At 42.8% G+C, this 19,153-nt stretch overlaps 1 protein-coding gene across 1 annotated transcript in view; it reads left to right on the top strand.

The window, feature by feature from the left end:
* The first annotated feature begins 3,541 nt into the window (after positions 1–3,541).
* Positions 3,542–19,153, top strand: part of RBM47 (RNA binding motif protein 47) — a 164,229-nt gene continuing 148,617 nt past the window's right edge. Inside the window, exon 1 of the mRNA XM_082637486.1 lies at positions 3,542–3,746. The gene's annotated coding sequence lies outside the window, so the exon portion shown is untranslated. The remainder of the gene's footprint in view (positions 3,747–19,153) is intronic.

Genomic DNA, 19,153 nt, shown 5'->3' with positions numbered 1-19,153 from the left:
GTTTTAGGTAAAATTAGGAGGAATGAGGGAAACTGGTGGAAAGTAAATCCATTGAGAAGATATTTGCCTTTTTCACTTTATAAGATCAGCTCCCAGGAGAAATAAACAATAAAAGCTCCCCTCCCCACAAAAGTCAACTGCTTATCAAATAACCACTGTTACAAGGAATTGTTATATAGGGAAATGATTATAACAGTAATAATAGCAAACAGTTATACAGCAATTACTATGTGCCGGGCATTATTCTAAGCTCTTTACACTTATTTGTTACATGCCTCATTTAGGCCTCATATGTACCATTTTAGTGCATAGTCTTAGTCTTAAAAAAAAATAACTAACGTGTTGAAACTTAAGAGTGTGTCGAGCACTGTGTTTTTATGTGTATCACCTCATTTATCTTCATGATGACCCCACAGTTAGGTATTGCATCAGCCGCAAACTGAGGCTCAGAGAGTTAGGTAACGCTCTCCACAACTGCCAGGATGCAAACTTCGGTCTTTTTGACATCCAGCCTGAGCTCTTTATCTTGCTGCCCTTCTGTTTGTCATAGAATTGGAAGCATACTGCATAGGGTCAGTATGCCTCACTTTCACAGGGATACATGATGGGGTTCTTTGTGGGTTTCCATGCCTCCAAAGTGAGGAGTGTCCGGAAACTCTGGCTAGAATTTCCTGGTCCTCTCCCCACAACTAGGAGCTAAAATAATTGTTTGGAACGCCTTGATTCTGTTCTCGAACTGGGTATAGGAATAGAGTAATCATAGTTCTAGCAATAGGAATAGTGAAAAGCAGTTAAAAAAACCTGAAACAAAAAACCCTGGCTCTGCTATTTACCAGCACCTTGGAGCAACTCTTGTTAACCTCAGTTTCCTAATCTGAGCAGTGGGGTGATACAAATGATTTGTGACTTACCCATACATACACCGTTGTGATGACCAAAGATGACAATACATCATCATTGGAAATTCTATGTAAATGCGTGGTTATTATTGTACTGTGGTTCTCTACAAAGGTCTGAGGCTTGCCCCGATTAATGAGGGTGTCTTGCAATAGTGTTATTTGACCTTAAATATGTGAAAGACAATTCTTTGTGAGCTGTGGAGTAGGTTTTTTCCAGGTACAAAAGGAAATACCATTTCTGGAGTACCTACTATGTGCCAGGAATCATAATGAGACTTCACCTCTCATTTCACTCTTATAGAAATCCAGAGAGGGAGATGTTATTATTTTATAAATGAAGAAACTGAAGCTCAGCGCAGTTAAGCAATTTGCCCAGCATCGCATAGCTAAGAGGTAAAATTTAGATTCAAACTCACAGCTATGGGAAAACAATCTCCATGCTATTTGCATCCACTCTAGCACTCTGCCTTTTAGGCAGAAGGAAAAGAAGAAAACAGAAAGCAAAAGCAGGGGTCTGCAGAACTCAAATGCCCCAGGATTATGGCGTTTGCCTGAGAATTAAAATGATGATGATAGTAATAGTAAAGACGAAGAACAGACATCAAGGTCAGCCACAAAGAAGTAATAATGAAAGTTTACATTTCTTTTGCCATAGACTGCCACTGAAAAAATCCATTTTGTTTTCTGTACATTCCTAGGGATAGCAGTGGGAAGTAGTTAGGAATAAGAATTATACCCACTTAATAGGTGGCAGTGTACAAAACTGAGAAAGAAAGAGCAGAAGTGCCAGGCAACATTTGAGAGAAAGTAGCCAACTCAGAACTGCCACAAGGACTTGCTTCCAGGGCCATCTTCCTTGACTCCAGCTTCAGTTCACCTGCAGTCACTGACCTCCACACTTTCAAACTCATTGTATTATTCCTGGTCATTATTCCCCAGGTTTGGCCCAGTCCTTCCTGTAGAAAAACCTGTTCTGAGGTGGAAAAATCTGTGAGCCTGAGAATGTCCCCTCTCGAATTCTTTAACTCAGAGGGTCCCTGACACTGGGAGGCTCTCAAGGCCACAATCCAGATATTTCTGGAAAAGAAAAGAAAAATTCAAGCTAATGTGGAGTTGGAGTTTTTAAGTTGTCTTGTGGTTGTGGAGCCCTTGTGCATGCCTGGCAGCTTAGATACTGTGAGAGAACCTCAGAGAGTTCTTGATGCCTGATCTTCATGCTTCACTCTGGCTTACATACTGACAAGGAATGAATCTAAAACTCAGAAAATGTTTAATTGATCTGTTATGCCTTGCACCATAGAAAGATAAAAAATCAAAGGGATTTAAAATGTTTCAGAATTCTTTGCTGGTTTTAAGGAATCATTTTTTCCAAAAGGTGGCAAATGCTGCTTTTAGATTTAACTAGAACTGAGAACAACCCCAGCCTCACCACTCAGGGAAAACTTGCACTAATTGATCTCAGTGCCTTCAATCTGCAAAATGGGGATAAAGTACTTAATAGGATAGAACTGTAGGATCAGATAAGATGAGGTGGGTGAAAGTGCACAACAAAGTACAAAGGGCCTCATTCATGTAAAGGGACTATGATTTCTTTCTTTAAGAGTGAAGTTAAGTGGAGGCAAAAGGGTGTCAGCACTGATCACATCTTAGCCTTCAATAGTCACTTTCGAATATTTATGAGGAGTTTGAAAATTATTTCCCCCGATTTCACACTGATTTTCAAATGACAATGACCATTATTTGTCCAGCACTGGCTTTTAACTGAATGGGATAAGTAACTCTCCCAGGGTCAGACAGTAAATCAAGTGCCTAAATCCAAATTAGAATGAAGCACACACATCCATGGTAGATTGCAGGGTCCTGAGTTTCCTCTCTGTTAGTGAACTTCATGGAGTGTACAGGCCGATTTATTTTCATGTATCTTGTCAACCTTGCAACTTTTAAGTGAGATGGAAATCATCTGAACACTATTTTACAGGACCTTTATTTTCCATCACATTCAAGACTGTCCACAATGAATATAAACTGCAAAAGCCTCATCGTTAGAATCTTCCAGAAACAGAGGCTGGGAGAGGTTAAAAAAACAACAAAAACACTGGCTCAAAGCCTTACAGCTAATGAGTGGCAATGCTGGATCAAGAGCCCACTTCTCTGATCAGGACCTCTCCTCTTCACAAAAAAGCCATAGTACAAATAATAATAATAATTTAAAAATATATAGTGGCAGCTAACACAATGTGCCAGGCACTGTTCTAAGCTTTTTGTATGTATTAACTAATTTAACCCGCAAAAAAAAAATTTTGGAGTATTCCTTCACTAAAGCAGCCCAGTGAGAAGCAGCACTTTTTTTTTTTTTTTTTTCTCAGTTGAATGACATTGCAACCCGAAATCACAACTCCGTTTTAGGTTCCTGGTGGTGCCTGCTTCCTCTTCTAGTTTGTTTAGTCACAGAATTCGATTCCTGTTGGCCGATTACGCGCCTACAAACAGGCTTAGCGCTCAATTGAAATGCGTGAGGCTCCTTAACTCTTGTGTAAACAGGTAATGCGAAGGGGTGGGGCACAGATTGCGGATTTCTTTGCGACGGGGATGGGGTGGGAGTTAGAACCAGCTACCCAGAGATCAGGCAAGGTGAAGGGAGGGCTTGGCTGCTGTTTTTAAATGCAGTGTTTTTTGTTCCCTTTCTAGAAACCAGCTGCAACTTTAGGTCAGAGCGCATTAAAATGAGCCTCTTCTGAACGAGCAGCGCCCAGGCCCCAGGCCCTGCTGTGAAGGCCCCGGCAAAGGTCAGGGCTTGGTCCGCGTGACGTTCCTCCTCGTGCTCATCCAAGCGGTGCTCTGCCTCAGGTAAGGACACTCTGGGAGGTTCCCCCGTCTTCAGGCCCGCCGCCGAGCTCGCGGTGATCCTACCTGCTCAAACGACTTCTTTCCTAGGGGGGAAGAACGGGGGTGGGGTGTACTGATCGGCTCGTGATTCAACAGCTGGTTCCTTATTCCTCAAACGTGGTTCTGCTTGGGTTCCCTCAGCAGCCCAAAGGGGCCAGACGTCTGATTCAGACAGATGTCCTCAGGTGGCGCAGGTGCCACTTCTGGGGCTGTTTCTGGCTGTCTGAAATGGATGTGACTTTTTGAGCGGGGAGAGAAGTCTGTGAGGTGAAGTCCCCAAATCTCTCCCAGTCAAGAGAAGATTTTTTTTTTTTTTTTTTAACCTTCAGCAAAGGTATCTGCCCTCCTAAAACAACAGGAATGTTGCACTGGCCTTCAGCCAGCGAAGGCTCAGCGAGCAGGATAACATTTCAATGCAGATTTACGGGAAGTTGCCGGTGCTGGGAGTAAAAATCTGGTTTGGTGAGTTTAAGGGAAGGGAGTAGACGAGAGACAACCTTGCTACTGTGAGGCGCGGAGCCTCGGCTGGGGGAGGGCAGAGGGGAGGAGGGAACAGGGAAGAGCTGGAGCCGAGACTGAGCGCTCCCCGCGCGCAGCGCCGGACGCAGCAGGGCTTCCTGGGCCGCCGGTCTCCCCCGGGTGCGGATCCGACGCCGCTCTGCCAGTGGAATCGCCGCGCTTTCAAGTTCACGCTCCCGCCAGGAATTTAGCCCCAGAGAGCTGCCTTCTGGTTATCGCTCCTGCTTCCCACTTTGGAATGTGCAGTTTGGGACAGTGAGAAGCCGGGGCTCAGGGAGTTTTCCTCGTAGAGAGTTTCTCCCTGCAGGTTTCCAAGGTTAAGAAATTCTGACAAACTGGAATTCCCAGAGCCTGGGAGTTAAGCCTCAAAAGATCTGTTGCTTTAAGCGGCGCGGTAGGGAGTAGCTGGACACTCCTTATTTTGGTTTTACATTAAAAAGAGGGAGGCCGAGAAGATGTTGTAGGTTACTTCCTAGCTCTGTAAATTGCTACCGGGCTGTGAATGGTGTTAATTTCTGAAGTGGGCGACTGCAAATACATAACAAAGGTAAGGTAGCTTTGGGCAATCCTTCTAACTACTGTCCCTTAATGTTACATTTGGGTCCCAATTTTAAAATCTTGTTTTCTTCTCTTTTTAGCCCTTATCTCCCCTCATTCTACCACCCCCCTTCCGATTCTGGTATATTTAATGGGAAAGAAATGGTTTATAAAAAGATTTTAAAAGCGTCAGCTTCTGGAAAAGCAGAAAATCATATAGTCAGCCCCATCGTTTCTCTGGTGATGAAACCTTTTCCATACAAGAAACAGATTTTTTTTTCGCTCTTGAAAGCATACGGTTGGGCCGTCCAGAGGCACAGGTGACTTTTTAGACTCAGATTATTAAAGTGAGATTGAGGAAACCTTTATGACAGGCGTCTCGCTTAAGTGAGTGGTAAGGCGGGGGTGGGGGAGGGTTGCTGGGGCATGTGATGTCCTCTTGTACTCATTTACCTCCCAAGGTAACACTGAGTACAGGCTTGGTTGTTTAAAGTTAAAAATTCAGTCCGCATAGAAGCGTAGAGTTGATGAACTCAGACAGATGACAAATCAGTCACCGGATATTTAAGAAGTCAGTTAAAATAAATGAAGTGGAATTTTTCAAATAAGTGATTCATTTTTTATTTAGGCAAAAGTTCATATACTCTTGGGTACTGTCCCAAGGCATTTGGGGATGAGGCTTCTTTCTTGAAAGCTAATCAGAGATAGTGTCCTCCAGGTACTCACCCGTAGGCTGTACTGATTTGAACGAAAAATCAAGCAACTTTTTTCTAGTGGTGTTGTAATGGCTCACTCGGTTTTCTTTAGCATGAATGTAGGATAGAAATGTGTTCTTTCAAACTTGTAATGCTGGAGTCACACAAATTTTTTAGGGCAGAGAAAGCAAAGGGTTGACAACACAAACATGAAGAGGTTGCCACAGTTTGAAGGACCATTGCAATTTAGACCAAGAGCGTCTGAGAACTGCAGGTGCCAGTCCTAAAGGGTGAAAGGTTGTCAGCAGAGTAAAACACAACCTCTAGACAAAGACAAAGCCAAGTACCCAGTCAAGGCGATGAGGTAGCATTTTACGGGAGTTTGTGTTGCTATTAATTTAAACCATAATCCTTGTCAGATTGAGGATATGAAATCTTGGAGGGAAACAAAACTAAACCAGTCTGAAATGGAAACAGGAGGAAGGAAAGAAAGAAATTTGGGTTTTTGTATCCTTTCTTGTCTACCTTACCCTTCTCCTTGTTCTGATACATTGGGTTGGCCAAGAAGTTCGTTCGGACTTTTCTGCAACGTTGTATGGCAAAACCCGAACGAACTTTTTGGCCAGCCCAATACATACCATTGCTTAATTACTGCGCACGGGGAAAATGAGGAATCAGACATTTCACGAGCCCAGCTCGTTACTTCAATATTTGTTAAAGGAAGAAATAAATTGACCCAAACCAATCTCCTAGCCTAACTCTGCCATGCTTCTTTACCTGACTAGGTTACGCTTAAATTCTGCTCAAGAATCTTTTGTGAACATATGCTGGAAATGAATCAAATTTTGAAGATTTATTATCTTTCTCTTAGTTTTTGAGTTTTCAGAAATTTGTAAGATTGAAAACTCGGCATCATCACTTTACTCCAATCTCTATAGTTTTAATTTTCAATGTATTTTTGATTCCCTACCTGTGCTGCTGTAGAGTAAATTTTGCCCAAAACAGTTGGTGACGCTGAGGATGAAATCAAGATAGGAAGCAAGGAAACTATGTGCTTCTGGACACATGTCTTCAGTACTTGCTCTGACTAGTGTTTAGGACTACTCCCATTTTTTTCCCTCACATGATAAGAGCATTCAGATTAGACTGTTCTCTTTGGTTTACTAGTAACAGAACCTGTTCTCAGTAATTTAAACAAAGATTAGAAGGTTAACGTAGATGAAGTTATTTTCTTACAAAATGAATTTGCTTTCCAAATTCTACGATCAAAAATAAATCACGTCCCAGATGATTGAGCTTTGACTGCTGTAGGAAAGTATTTGCCTGTTTCAGACAGGTTCCCATATCCACATTTCAAGTCCCTTCTGATTTTTCAGGACTGGATACAGGGGTGCTGGTGGGGGAAGGGAGATCTCCTCAAAGTTAGACCGAGGTTCAAGTGAAACTGTGATTCAGTTTTCCCAGAGGACGCATAATCCTAGAAAAAACTTACTCTGAAGAGGGCTTAAGTTTGGGATTCATAAGACTTAGAAAAAGGATAGATTTTGAATGAATCTAGAATTTGTGTGCCACACGTTTGTGAAATTACAATGAATATGTAAATGCAGTTTAAAAAGTGTTTGTCGGAATGATTCCAAGTTAAAGGTTCTATTGGAACATTGCAGCTACTTGCCTTATTAAGATATATTTTTCCTCTTGGGACCAGTCTCTGTGTCTTATGACGATGTTGATTTTCTGGTTTAATATTCTAAGACGTGTGTGTTAGTCACAACAACCACCTGCTCAGAGCAGTTGTTTCAAAGGACAACTGGAAAAAGATTTTCAATAATGGCAGTGCAAGGATGACTTGGGTTATGAGATAGAAGGCCTTTCTTTAGAAACTCCAGAGAAGAACTAGCATAGAGATGATAATAAGTAATTGTTCAACTGCCACCTCAAGTTGTTCAAAACGTCTCATACGGAAGGATTTAGGGGGAAATGGCACCCTGCCACTTTTTGTGTGTGGTCCTGAATCATCTTGTCAGTGAAACGCTCCTGAGATGGTCTGAGCTTGCTTTCTGATTGTTTCTGCTCCTTTCATATTTGCCTCCCCTTCTATTCTGACAGCCTCTGTATGGGGGAAAGGAGGCAGAGGGAAAGGATATCCTTCCCTCGAAGTCAGTGTACCCCCTCTTTTCGGAACCTCTTACTTTTTGCCCGGAAAAGGGGGCAAGGAAGGAATTTTCCAGTGAAAGTAGAAGGGGAGAGAGTGTCTGGAGGAATAAAATGCCAAGAAACAGGTGAGCTCCAAACCCTGTTAAGTAATATGTTCACCCGAAAGCTCACATGGAGATTATCGATGCCCTCCAACTATTGCAGGTGAACTGGCAACTGTAGGAATTTGAGGCTCACCCCCCTTTTGTAATTCAAATGCTCCTAGTGCACTGCAATAGATGGCTCATCTGAATGAGTTCAAGATGTCATCTCTAGGTACAACCCAAAGTAAACTGATTACAAAAGGCACAAGCCTTTCTTTCAACTACGCTCCACTCTGCCTTTCCTCTACTTTCTGCAGTGGTTTAAGGACACCTGAAAAAAAAAAAAAACACAACTTAGTTTATGTAATTTAGGTATATAATACGAGAATTCTTTTTCATTGTGGATGTTGAGTTTTTGTCATCTTAGGAACTTAGTTTATCCAAAAGTGATTTGTGGGTGTGTTTAGATGTAAACAGTTTATATGTCTGTAAAATACAAAACATGAGGAAACTGATACTATGATAGAAATGCTCGACTATATTTTATAGTTTCTCTTTTTGGTAAACCCTATCAGGTTTTAAGAGTGGGGTCATTTTAGAAATCAAAAGAACAGTCTACCTTTCTGAAGGCCACTTAAGAGAGATGACATCAGAAGACAAAGGGCTGGTGTAACCCTGAAAACCCTTTGTGATTTTGAGAAAATATCAATCCTTTGGTCTTAGCAGATTCCAGGTAGTGCAAAATGTATACTTAAAATTACAGCCATTTACATTAATCAAGAAAACAATCGCCGGCCTCAAATCACGATATTTGTCTTTGGGAATACTGTATGTTTGTGGTTCTTAGGAACATGGCGGCCCAGTGCCAAGACCATAGTAGGTGGGTGTATGTTGATGAAAGGGGGTTTACTGACAGCGTTTGCCTCCTGATTATGCTTTGCTTTGGCTAATAGTCAATTTTGCTCATATTCCTTGAGTTTCCACCTACTGGGGAAAAAAACAACCTGATCTCAGAAGCAGTGGATAATCCACATGTGAGTGAGCAAGAGTTAACTATACATAACAATGGGCAATGGGTGGATGTGCAATATATGTGGGGCATTGTGTAGCTGAAACAGGAACAGGACACTTCTACCTGATCAAGGAAATGCCAGCCTGTAAAAATTATAATAAAAAATATTTACCTTTCAGAGCACTGAGACCTGGCTCAATCATTTTAAGCATTACACATCATGCCAAAAGAAAAAAAGAAGTATTGAATAAAGTGAATAAGATTTTTTTCAGATGTTAATTCTCTTAGGTCAATTTGATTGCCATTCTGAAAATGTGTATTTGGGCCTTTTGAGCTCGAGTAAAATATTCATGTTTCTGAAAAGTAGGGATCCGTGTCCATGATGATGATAGCACTGTGCCTTTTGAAAAAACAGCTTAAATAATATTTCTTTTTGTTTGCTGTCATTTATTTTAAAAAATAATAACATGGTTCTTGGTACACCAAGACCTTGCCAAGATTAAGCCCATCTTCTCAGTAGCCTTCTCAAGACAAAGTTGCCTTTGTGTAACAACTGGGAGGATTTGGTGACACAGAAAACTCAGTGGGGCACTGCAACTTATTATTAACAGAAAATCCAATGGCCTGATGTTTTTTCTGTTGCTGTTATTTTTATTCGACCAGCTAATATCTATGATATATTTCTCCATGCAGATGATCTTACTATTTTATTTTAGACTTTCCCAGGGAAGACTGTAGTGGTTGAGAATTTACGTTGGAATTTAGTTAGATTATAAAAGACGAAAGCTGCAGCGTACTGAACTTGGCTCTGTGGGCTAGTTTGTTCTGGGGGTAGTCAGCAAAATTTGGTCACATGTGGAGGGAAAGAAAAGGTAGCTAGCCAGAGTGAAAATGACAACCTGGGGGAAAAGGATGACCATTCACATTAAATTTAAACTCCATGGGGAAGTGGCTAAGAACACAGTCTACCTTGGTTCAAATCCTGGCTTGGCTACGTATGGGCTGTAAGCAGGTTACCTAAATCTCTCTGTGACTCAGTTTCCCCAACTGTGAAATGCCTACCTCACAGGGTTGTTACAAGGATTAAATAAGTTAATCTGTTGTGTAAACAGGGCATGGAACAGTGCCTGGTGTGTAGTCAGTATGATATGGCACATAGTCAACATGATATACATCATGTTTAGATGCCTTTCTGTGTTTGAATTCTTATCTCACTACCTTACTCCTTTCATGACCTCTTCTGCTGGTTGTAATCCAGGATTCTCTTCCTAAGATCACTCCTTTTGACCAAGTGCCATTGCCATTATAGGCAGGCACTATTTTTGCAAGTTTCTTTTGGTTTTTGTATCTTAGTTGTATGGAGAAAATGTCACTTAGAATCACCAAGGTGCCGTTTTCTTTTCTCTCAGAGAGGTATACTATGTTGATTAGAAGCAAAAAGAATGATGCTATTATATCTGTCAAGTGAGAGACTGGCAAGTGTCTTGCTGACAACGGAATATAGATTCTGGAAACGGCTAATGCAAAGTAGAAATATTTTGTGTAAAAGAACTTAATACAATGCAGCAAACTTAAGTAGGTCCTATTATGACTTTTGTTGGTTAGTGTTAACTGGTCATAATCATAATCACAGTATGAGACTTTCTCAGAACTGCCACAGTGTCTTATCTGTGCACTTCTCATGGCATTTATATCACTGGCTACTTGTACATATACTGTTTTCCCTGCCAAACAGAAATTAAGAGGCAGAATTTGTGTCTGAATAACATTTGCATCCCTCAATGTTCCTATTTTATAGTTCAGTGCTCAATAAATACAATAAGAATTTCTTTGCCCAAATTCATTACCATCTAAAATAACAGCATTTTTGCATTCCATAGGCATGTATTATGGATCATATTTATTTGGATGACTTCTACTTTTTTCCACAAGCATTTTAGCAAAAATTCTTGGATAGAATATGATGGAGAGGTAGTGAACTCAGAAAGCAACCAGAATGGAAGCTTTATCCACAGCTAAGCCTCTGAAAGCATGGCAGGATGGGGGAGGCCAAGGGCAGGGAGGAGGTGAATTGTTGCAGTGCTTGGGTGCCCATCGCATTGTTTAAAAGTTTATACCTCTTGGGGCTTCCCTGGTGGCGCAGTGGTTGGGAGTCCGCCTGCCGATGCAGGGGACACGGGTTTGTGCCCCGGTCCGGGAGGATCCCGCATGCCGCGGAGCAGCTGGGCCCGTGGGCCATGGCCACTGGGCCTGCGCGTCCGGAGCCTGTGCTCTGCAGCAGGAGAGGCCACGGCGGTGAGAGTCCCGTGTAACGCAAAAAAAAAAAAAAAAAGTTTATACCTCTTTTTTCTGCTCTTTAACATTCTTTGAAAGGCCCAGACTTGTTACTAGGTAATTATGAGAAGGGGGAAAATGCATTTTGTTAAAATTAGAAGGAATTCATTAGATAATTATAGGAAAAAGTGCATTTTCTCACAATTAGGGAGAGTGAACAAAGAGATCCACTGAGGAAGAACAATACCAAGTGAATATATAGCTCTGTGAGCCACAGTGGTGTGGTGTTTCCAGTGGGGCTGCTGGTATACTCTTGGCTAAGGCAAAGACAAGAGGAAGGAGGGCAGGTGGCTGAACAAGTATTCAGAGAATTGCCTCCAGTGAAATCCTATTTGCAGAGCAAAGGGAATCCTGTAACAAGCTAGCTCTAACCAGCTGGTGCAAACAGTAGTTTGGCCCAGGTACTTCCTTGGCTCTTTGCCCTACATTGTGGGTTCCAGGATGCACCTCAAGTTATATGTAGAGTTGCCAATGAGTAGACAGAAACTACTAACTCCGAGGGTACTAATGAGTTCTGGAATTTGTGCCTTGTATCTGCAGTGGCTCCATATTCATAGACAATCACTCCCAGCAGATGAGACCAAGCCTGGGAAGGCAGGGATCTTAGAATATTCTCCCAGCATCCTTCCCAGAGTGGAACCTAGGAGTCACTCCCACAGCGGGACGTGTAGGAGGCCCACAGACCCTGAATCAAATGGTAACATGCATGTTCTCACACATCCTAGTAATGTGTGAAGGGTCTTGCCCTTTCCTCATTGGCTAGAGATCAATGAAATTGTCAGGGGAACTGCAGTCTGCTTATCTGTTCTCCCTGCTTCCATCTTTGCCCTTTATCCCATATGCTTGGTTCTTGACTCAGTATCCGGAGCGACTCATAAAACAAAGTCAGATCATGTCAATCCCCTGCTGAAAACCTTCCAGAGCCTCTATGTCTCCCTCAAAAGCCACATGAAGCACTGCCTTTCTAGTACCATTACCTCTTTAATCACACCTCCTACCGCTGACTCTGTTAGCACTTTGCTTTAGCCACAGCTTCATGCCCTTCGTGGCCTTTGCAGTCTTTGCTCCCTCTCCCTGAACCATCTTCCCCCAATACATCCACGGTTCACTTTTTCACCTCCTCCAAGTCTTTACTCTTTCTCCTTTTGTCTAAGACAGCACTTCCTCCTTCCTGTTGGCACTCTCTATCTCCCTACCCTGCTCTATTTTTTCATACAGTACTTTTTTCCATGCTATGTGATTTTATGGCTCATTGTCTGTCTCTTCCCTACTAGAACGTCTGCTTCATTTATTGATGTATCCCAAGCACCTTAGAGCAGAGTCTGCCAAAGAGTAGGTACTCCATAAATACTTGTCAAATAAATGAATAAAACACAGGCTTTTACACAGCACGGGTATGACTGAAAGCGTAGTACTACTTGTGTGTTCTACTCAAAATATAACCACAAACACATCTTTCTGAGTAAGCATGATTTTTTTTCCCCAGACCTCTCCTGTTAAGCTGTCATATTTTCTCTGGTTTCTCTGGTTTCATTATTTTCTGTGCCACTACGAGCCCTTGATGGAGGCCATGACTAAGTAACGAGCAAGGCGTAGCTAAGTGTGGGGATGGTGCAATCATTTCAGCACTTCTCTGTTTCCAAATCAAAGCCTTGTGTTTGGCAATCTTTCTGCGATTTCCATCTAAAACTTACAGCTCAGTTTTGAACAGTCTTGTGAATTGCATGCCCTACAGATAATTACGCTTGACTCACTCATGTTCCTATATTGTTTATCATTTTTTCTATTGTCATTTAATTATAATTAATGATTTTTCTGAAAGTAACTGTCAAGACAACTTGTGTGTGTGTGTGTGTGTGTGTGTGTGTGTTTTAAACTGTCTCTTTTGACCTTTGAGATTTTGCCAAGTGCCAACTGCTGCTACAGGAGTCCATCTAGATTTTTTCTCAATTGCAGGGCTCAGTTAAGTATTTTCCCTTGACCTGGCCTGAAACGAGCGCTAGTGTCTTTGTCTGAGTTGTTAATGTTTCCCCAGAACCTTTTACAAAACTTTAGTCCTGCTTTACCAACTGGCACAACCACTCTGATCTGTCGTACTGGTTTGCTAGCCCCTGCCCCACTTTCTCCCTCTGCACAATTTTCCTTGGTTTGGCAAAATTGCATTTCTTGGGTCTTGGAGGTACAACTCCCTCTGTGCGTCTACCTGCCATTTTTAGATCTATAGCTCTGTAAGGTACTTCCTCAATGGCTGGTGGAATCCTGTGACTACTAGGCTTGGGGACCCTAGAATTGGTCTTGAAGGTGAGTGTACATTCCAGGAAGGTTCTTTGTAGTAAACAAACAAACCAAACAAACAAAATATTATGTAAATTCTGCTGAAGGTACACCATGAAGATCCTGGCTTTATTTATTTATTAATAAATTTATTTATTTATTTTTATTAGTATTATTTTTGGGCTGCGTTGGGTCTTCGTTGCTGTGCGCGGGCTTTCTCTAGTTGCGGCGAGTGGGGGCTAGTCTTCATTGTGGTGCGTGGGCTTCTTATTGCGGTGGCTTCTCGTTGCAGAGCGTGGGCTCTAGGCATGCGGGCTGTGGTAGCTGCGGCACGCGGGCTCAGTAGAGCTCAGGCTCAGTAGTTGTGGTGTGTACACGGGCTTAGTTGCTCCAGCGACATGTGGGATCTTCCCAGACCAGGGCTCGAACCCGTGTCCCCTTCGTTGGCAGGCGGACTCCCAACTACTGTACCACCAGGGAAGTCCAATTCAAGAAATTTTAAAAAATCCTCAGTATACCTAATAATCAGCTAATATTTCTAGTACTGTCTGCAAATCATTTTATTCCTTATCATATGTATTGAATAGGACATTAAAAATGGGTAGCATATAAATGTTAAATTAGAGCTTTTTTTAACAATATACTATGTAGTTAGAGCTAGTGGTAATTATTTATGAGTTTTAAAAACTTATCAAAATATAGACCTAGTAAATAGGTATACTTGAAAAAAAAGATGAATATGAATTAAATTGGTTTAAACCAGACATTGAAATGACCTATTTTTTTTGTATAGACACAGACTCAACTGTTACTTTTTTTTTTTGTTTTTTGGGGTTTTTTTGGGTTTTTTTTTTTGCGGTACGCGGGCCTCTCACTGTTGTGGCCTCTCCCGTTGCGGAGCACAGGCTCTGGACGCGCAGGCTCAGCGGCCATGGCTCACGGACACAGCCGCTCCGCGGCATGTGGGATCCTCCCAGATGGGGGCATGAACCTGTGTCCCCTGCATCGGCAGGTGGACTCTCAACCACTGCGCCACCAGGGAAGCCCTCAACTGTTATTTATTGAGTAGCTGCTATGTGCCAGATACTGGTACTAGGTATGCAGTGGAGAACAAAAGCTCTCTGCCCTCATGGGACTTTCTTTGGAGATGGAGATGGGATTCAGTACTCTGAAGGAACTGAGAGGTACTAGACGATAGAAGGTGGGACTCTGAGCTGTAGTGGTCTGAGACGACTCCTCTAGGGATGTGATGCTGAAGGTGTCTGATGGAAGAAAAGGTCTAGAAGGTGTAGCATTTATGATGGTCCTAAGGCTGGAAGAAGCTGAGCATGTTGAAGGACGTAAAGGAGACCGATGTTGCTGCAATGCAGGAAGCAAGGAACAGAGAGGCACGAGGTAAGGTCATGTGGGTAACTGAGTCCTATAGTATGTAGGCCGTTCATGACCACGGAAAAGAGTTTTGTTCCTCCTGAGCCCAGTGAAAAGCCAAGATAAACAATTTACTTGTTAAACAATAACTGACCATTGGGTGAAGACTGAACTGGAGGGAGGATGTTGTGGCAGACAAAGCGAGATTAGAGTCCGTTTTTGAAGTTGGCAGTGAAGGTGGGGTCATGCTGGTCAACTGGGTTGACCATTTCTTCTGTGCACCCTCTTGCCTTTTTTAGTCTCGGTTCAGCTGTGGTATGGGTTTCACCAATGGCTGGCAGAAATAGCAAGACTTGGTGATGGCCTGGATGTAGGGTGGAGGGAAGGAATGAGGATTCTGGCTGGAGTTACTGGGTTCAATGGGGGAGACCAAAGGAGAACAGGCTGAAGCGGGGCAGAGGGAATCAGGAGCTCAGTTTGGGGCATGTTTACTGAGATGCCTGTTAAACATCCTAAAGAAATGTTGAAAAATTCCCTTTTGTATCCAGCACTTCTAGCAAGAATGAGAGGCACCTATTATAGGCAACTATTTTGGATTTCATTATTTTTTTTCACTGTGTCTAAATTTGCACATATAGATAAGGTGAGTGACCTTTATTTATATATGTAACACATGACTAAACAGTATTCGAACAAGAAATGAGCATTTGTGGTATATAGGAAACTGTGATGGGGGATGGGTTAACACTGAAAAATTTTAAATATAGTTTTAGCCATTAAGAATCTTCTAATTCAGGGTTTCCCTGGTGGCGCAGCAGTTAGGAGTCCGCCTGCCAATGCAGGGGACAGAGATTCGAGCCCTGGTCCGGGAAGATCCCACATACCGTGGAGCAACTAAGCCTGTGCGCCACAACTACTGAGCCTGTGCTCTAGAGCCTGCAAGCCACAAGTACTGGACCTGAGTGCCACAGCTACTGAAGCCTGCATGCCTAGAGCCCATGCTCCACAACAAAGAGAAGCCACCGCAATCAGAAGCCTGCGCACCGCAACGAAGAGTAGCCGCCGCTCACCACAACTAGAGAATGCCTGCACGCAGCAAAGAAGACCCAACACAGTCAAAAAAAAAAAGAACCTTCTGGACTTCCATGGTGGCGCAGTGGTTAAGAATCCGCCTGCCAATGCAGGGGATACGGGTTCGAGCCCTGGTCCGGGAGGATCCTACATGCCGCGGAGCAACTAAGCCTTTGCGCCACAACTACTGAGCCTGGGCTCTAGAGCCCACGAGCCACAACTTCTGAAGCCTGCATGCCTAGAGCCCGAGCTCTGCAACAAGAGAAGCCCCCACAATGAGAAGCCCGCGCACTGCAAGAAAGAGTAGCCCCCGCTCGCTGCAACTAGAGAAAGCCCGTGCACATCAATAAAGACCCAGCACAGCCAAAAATAAATAAATAAAATAAATAAATTTTAAAAAATCTTCAAATTAATCCTATAAATATTTAATATTTCAGTATTAATTATATGTTTGATATTTGCATTATATATTTAACATATTGATATGCTACTATATTATAAATATGTATGTGCTAAGATGATTAAATATTATATTTAATATATTTAGTATAGAATACATATTTAATATATGTTGAATTTACATTAAATGACATGTTTAATATTGAAAACTAAGTGTAAATCATGCATGAACAAAGACTCATTCCGTATTACGGATGATAAAAAGGAAATATTACAACATGAAATACAGTGGATCTCCTTGTGAGGTACAACCACTTAGAGGCATGCAAATTCATGCTAAATATTGGCATATATAAATGGATCCATTTAGGACGTGCAAATATATTTGTCTCTTTCTTACCTAAATTTACGAAGGGTCTGCTGTACTTTTTCACAGTATGTGAGTGGAAACTGGAAGCCAACATGGACACACTTTAAACTACATTGTGAAAAGCTGATTTGTATCTCTAGCAAACCCGTTTTTTTTTTTATAACTTTTTTAAAAAAATAAATTTATTTATTTAATTTATTTATTTTTGGCTGCGTTGGGTCTTCGTTGCTGTGTGTGGCCTTTCTCTAGCTGTGGCAAGCGGGGGCTACTCTTAATTAGCAGGCTTCTCGTTGTGGTGGCTTCTCTTGTTGCGGAGCATGGGCTCTAGGCATGCAGGCTTCAGTAGTTGTGGCACATGGGCTCAGTAGTTGTGGCTCGCAGGCTCTAGAGCGCAGGCTCAGTAGTTGTGGTGCACGGGCTTAGTTGCTCCACGGCGGCGTGTGGGATCTTCCCGGACCAGGGCTCGAACCCGTATCCCCTGCATTGGCAGGTGGTTTCTTAACCACTGCGCCGCCAGGGAAGCCTGCAAACCTGTTTTTTGAGCTTCTAGAGCAAGCAGTTGGGGATATGATAACGAATAAGACATGAGGCTTTTGGAGCTTGAAGGGATGGAAGCTATATCTGTACCACCACTGCAAGCACTCCTCCCCCACCAGTGGTTATTCTAAAAATAAAAAGATTGAGCTTATATTTCCAAATTTGTAGGAATAAAATGCTATATTGTGGTTTGAAGCAATGGAAAACTCTAGTCCAAAGAAGTAATGTTTTAGACAGTCATAAACCATTAATAGTGGGTGGACGTAGGAGAGGAGGTTGATAATGTTTTGCAATCACAGCTATAGAAACTGTCAACGGCTGCATCTTTTCATTCTGGTATGTCAACACCAGTGGAGCCCATGAGGCATAAGCAAATTTATTGTTGCTTAATTGGGCCAAATGGTGTGGTTTTTGGTTTTGCATAAGATGGGTCACTTTTCAAAAGGATATGTAGTATTTGAAGGTTTCGCATTTATTTCAGTGCTGTTTTCAATAAGGAAAATACTTTGTTGAGGAGCTACTACATGTATGTGCCTACAGCAGTGAATCATAGAGAAAAGGGGAGTCTTGTGTTTGAGGAATTGCTTAACAGCCATCTGTAACTGAATATGTGAAGTTGAAAGTTGAAAACAGAAAATAATAATGGCTGCTAGTAATCGTTGACATTGAAGGAGAATCTACTGTAACGCCAGGCATGACTTTAATCAGAACCAACTGTAAGAATTAGGTCCTCAAGCAGCCTGCCCAGGGTAAATAGTGGTCAGGATTCAGATTCTTGTAAGGCTTCCCAAATGAGGTGGGGTTTGGGAAAATCCCTGGACCAGGACCAGTCTTCTTACTAAGATCTTCCCTCGGCTTAGCAGACAAGTGACTTTGGACATAGCAATTTACCTCATTGGCTTTCAACTTCCTTGCCTTTAAAATTGGATAGAAAGGAGGGGAGATTTTGGACTAGACATGTTTTGCACAGCCCCAAATTTCTCTAAGTCTTCTTTTAAAAAATAAATTTATTTATTTATTTATTTGGCTGTGTTGGGTCTTTGTTGCTGCGCACTGGCTTTTCTCTAGTTGCGGCGAGCCGGAGCTACTCTTCGTTGCGGTGTGTGGGCTTCTCATTGCGGTGGCTTCTCTTGTTGCAGAGCACGGGCTCTAGGTGCACGGGCTTCAGTAACTGTGGCATGTGGGCTCAGCAGTTGTGGCTCGCGGGCTCTAGAGTGCAGGCTCAGTAGTTGCAGTGCACGGGCTTCATTGCTCCGGGGCATGTGAGATCTTCCCGGACCAGGGCTCGAACCCGTGTCCCCTGCATTGGCAGGCGGATTCTTAACTACTGCGCCACCTGGGAAGTCCCTCTAAGTCTTTTTACTTTCATTGTTCAAATCTGTAAAAGGTTGCTATTCATAGGATTTCTAAAGGGAAGATCAAGATGGTGGGAGTAAATGAGGATGGGGGGTAGGGATGGATTAGAAGCGCAGTCACCCTGGCATTAAGTCACAGGAAGAAAATGGCTAGGTTAGATGGCCTGTACAAATCTTACAGAGTTCTTACAGGCTTGATTCTTGATTCTTGATTCTTGATTCTTGAATCCCATTTGAGGTAGTGAATATTGCTGACATATAAGGTGGTTCTAGACCATTGGTTCTTCACTGGGGGAGATTGTCCTCCAGGGGACATTTGGCAATGTCTGGAGACATTACTGGTTGTCACAGTCTGGGAGGGGCGGAACGCTACTGGCACCTCTGGGCAGAGGCCAGGGATGCTTCTAAACATCCTGAAGTCCACAGGACAACCCCTTACAATAAAGAATTATCTGGGGCTTCCTTGATGGCGCAGTGGTTGGGAGTCCGCCTGCCGATGCAGGGGACACGGGTTCGTGCCTTGGTCTGGGAAGATCCCACATGCCGCGGAGCGTCTGGGCCCGTGGGCCATGGCCGCTGAGCCTGCGCGTCCGGAGCCTGTTCTCCACAGCGGGAGAGGCCACAGCAGTGAGAGGCCTGCGTACTGCCAAAAAAAAAAAA

This window comes from Mesoplodon mirus (genome assembly GCF_964341445.2).
Source record: "Mesoplodon mirus genome assembly, chromosome: 2".
NCBI lineage: Eukaryota > Metazoa > Chordata > Mammalia > Artiodactyla > Ziphiidae > Mesoplodon > Mesoplodon mirus.
This window is presented reverse-complemented; position numbering and strand designations above follow the sequence as displayed.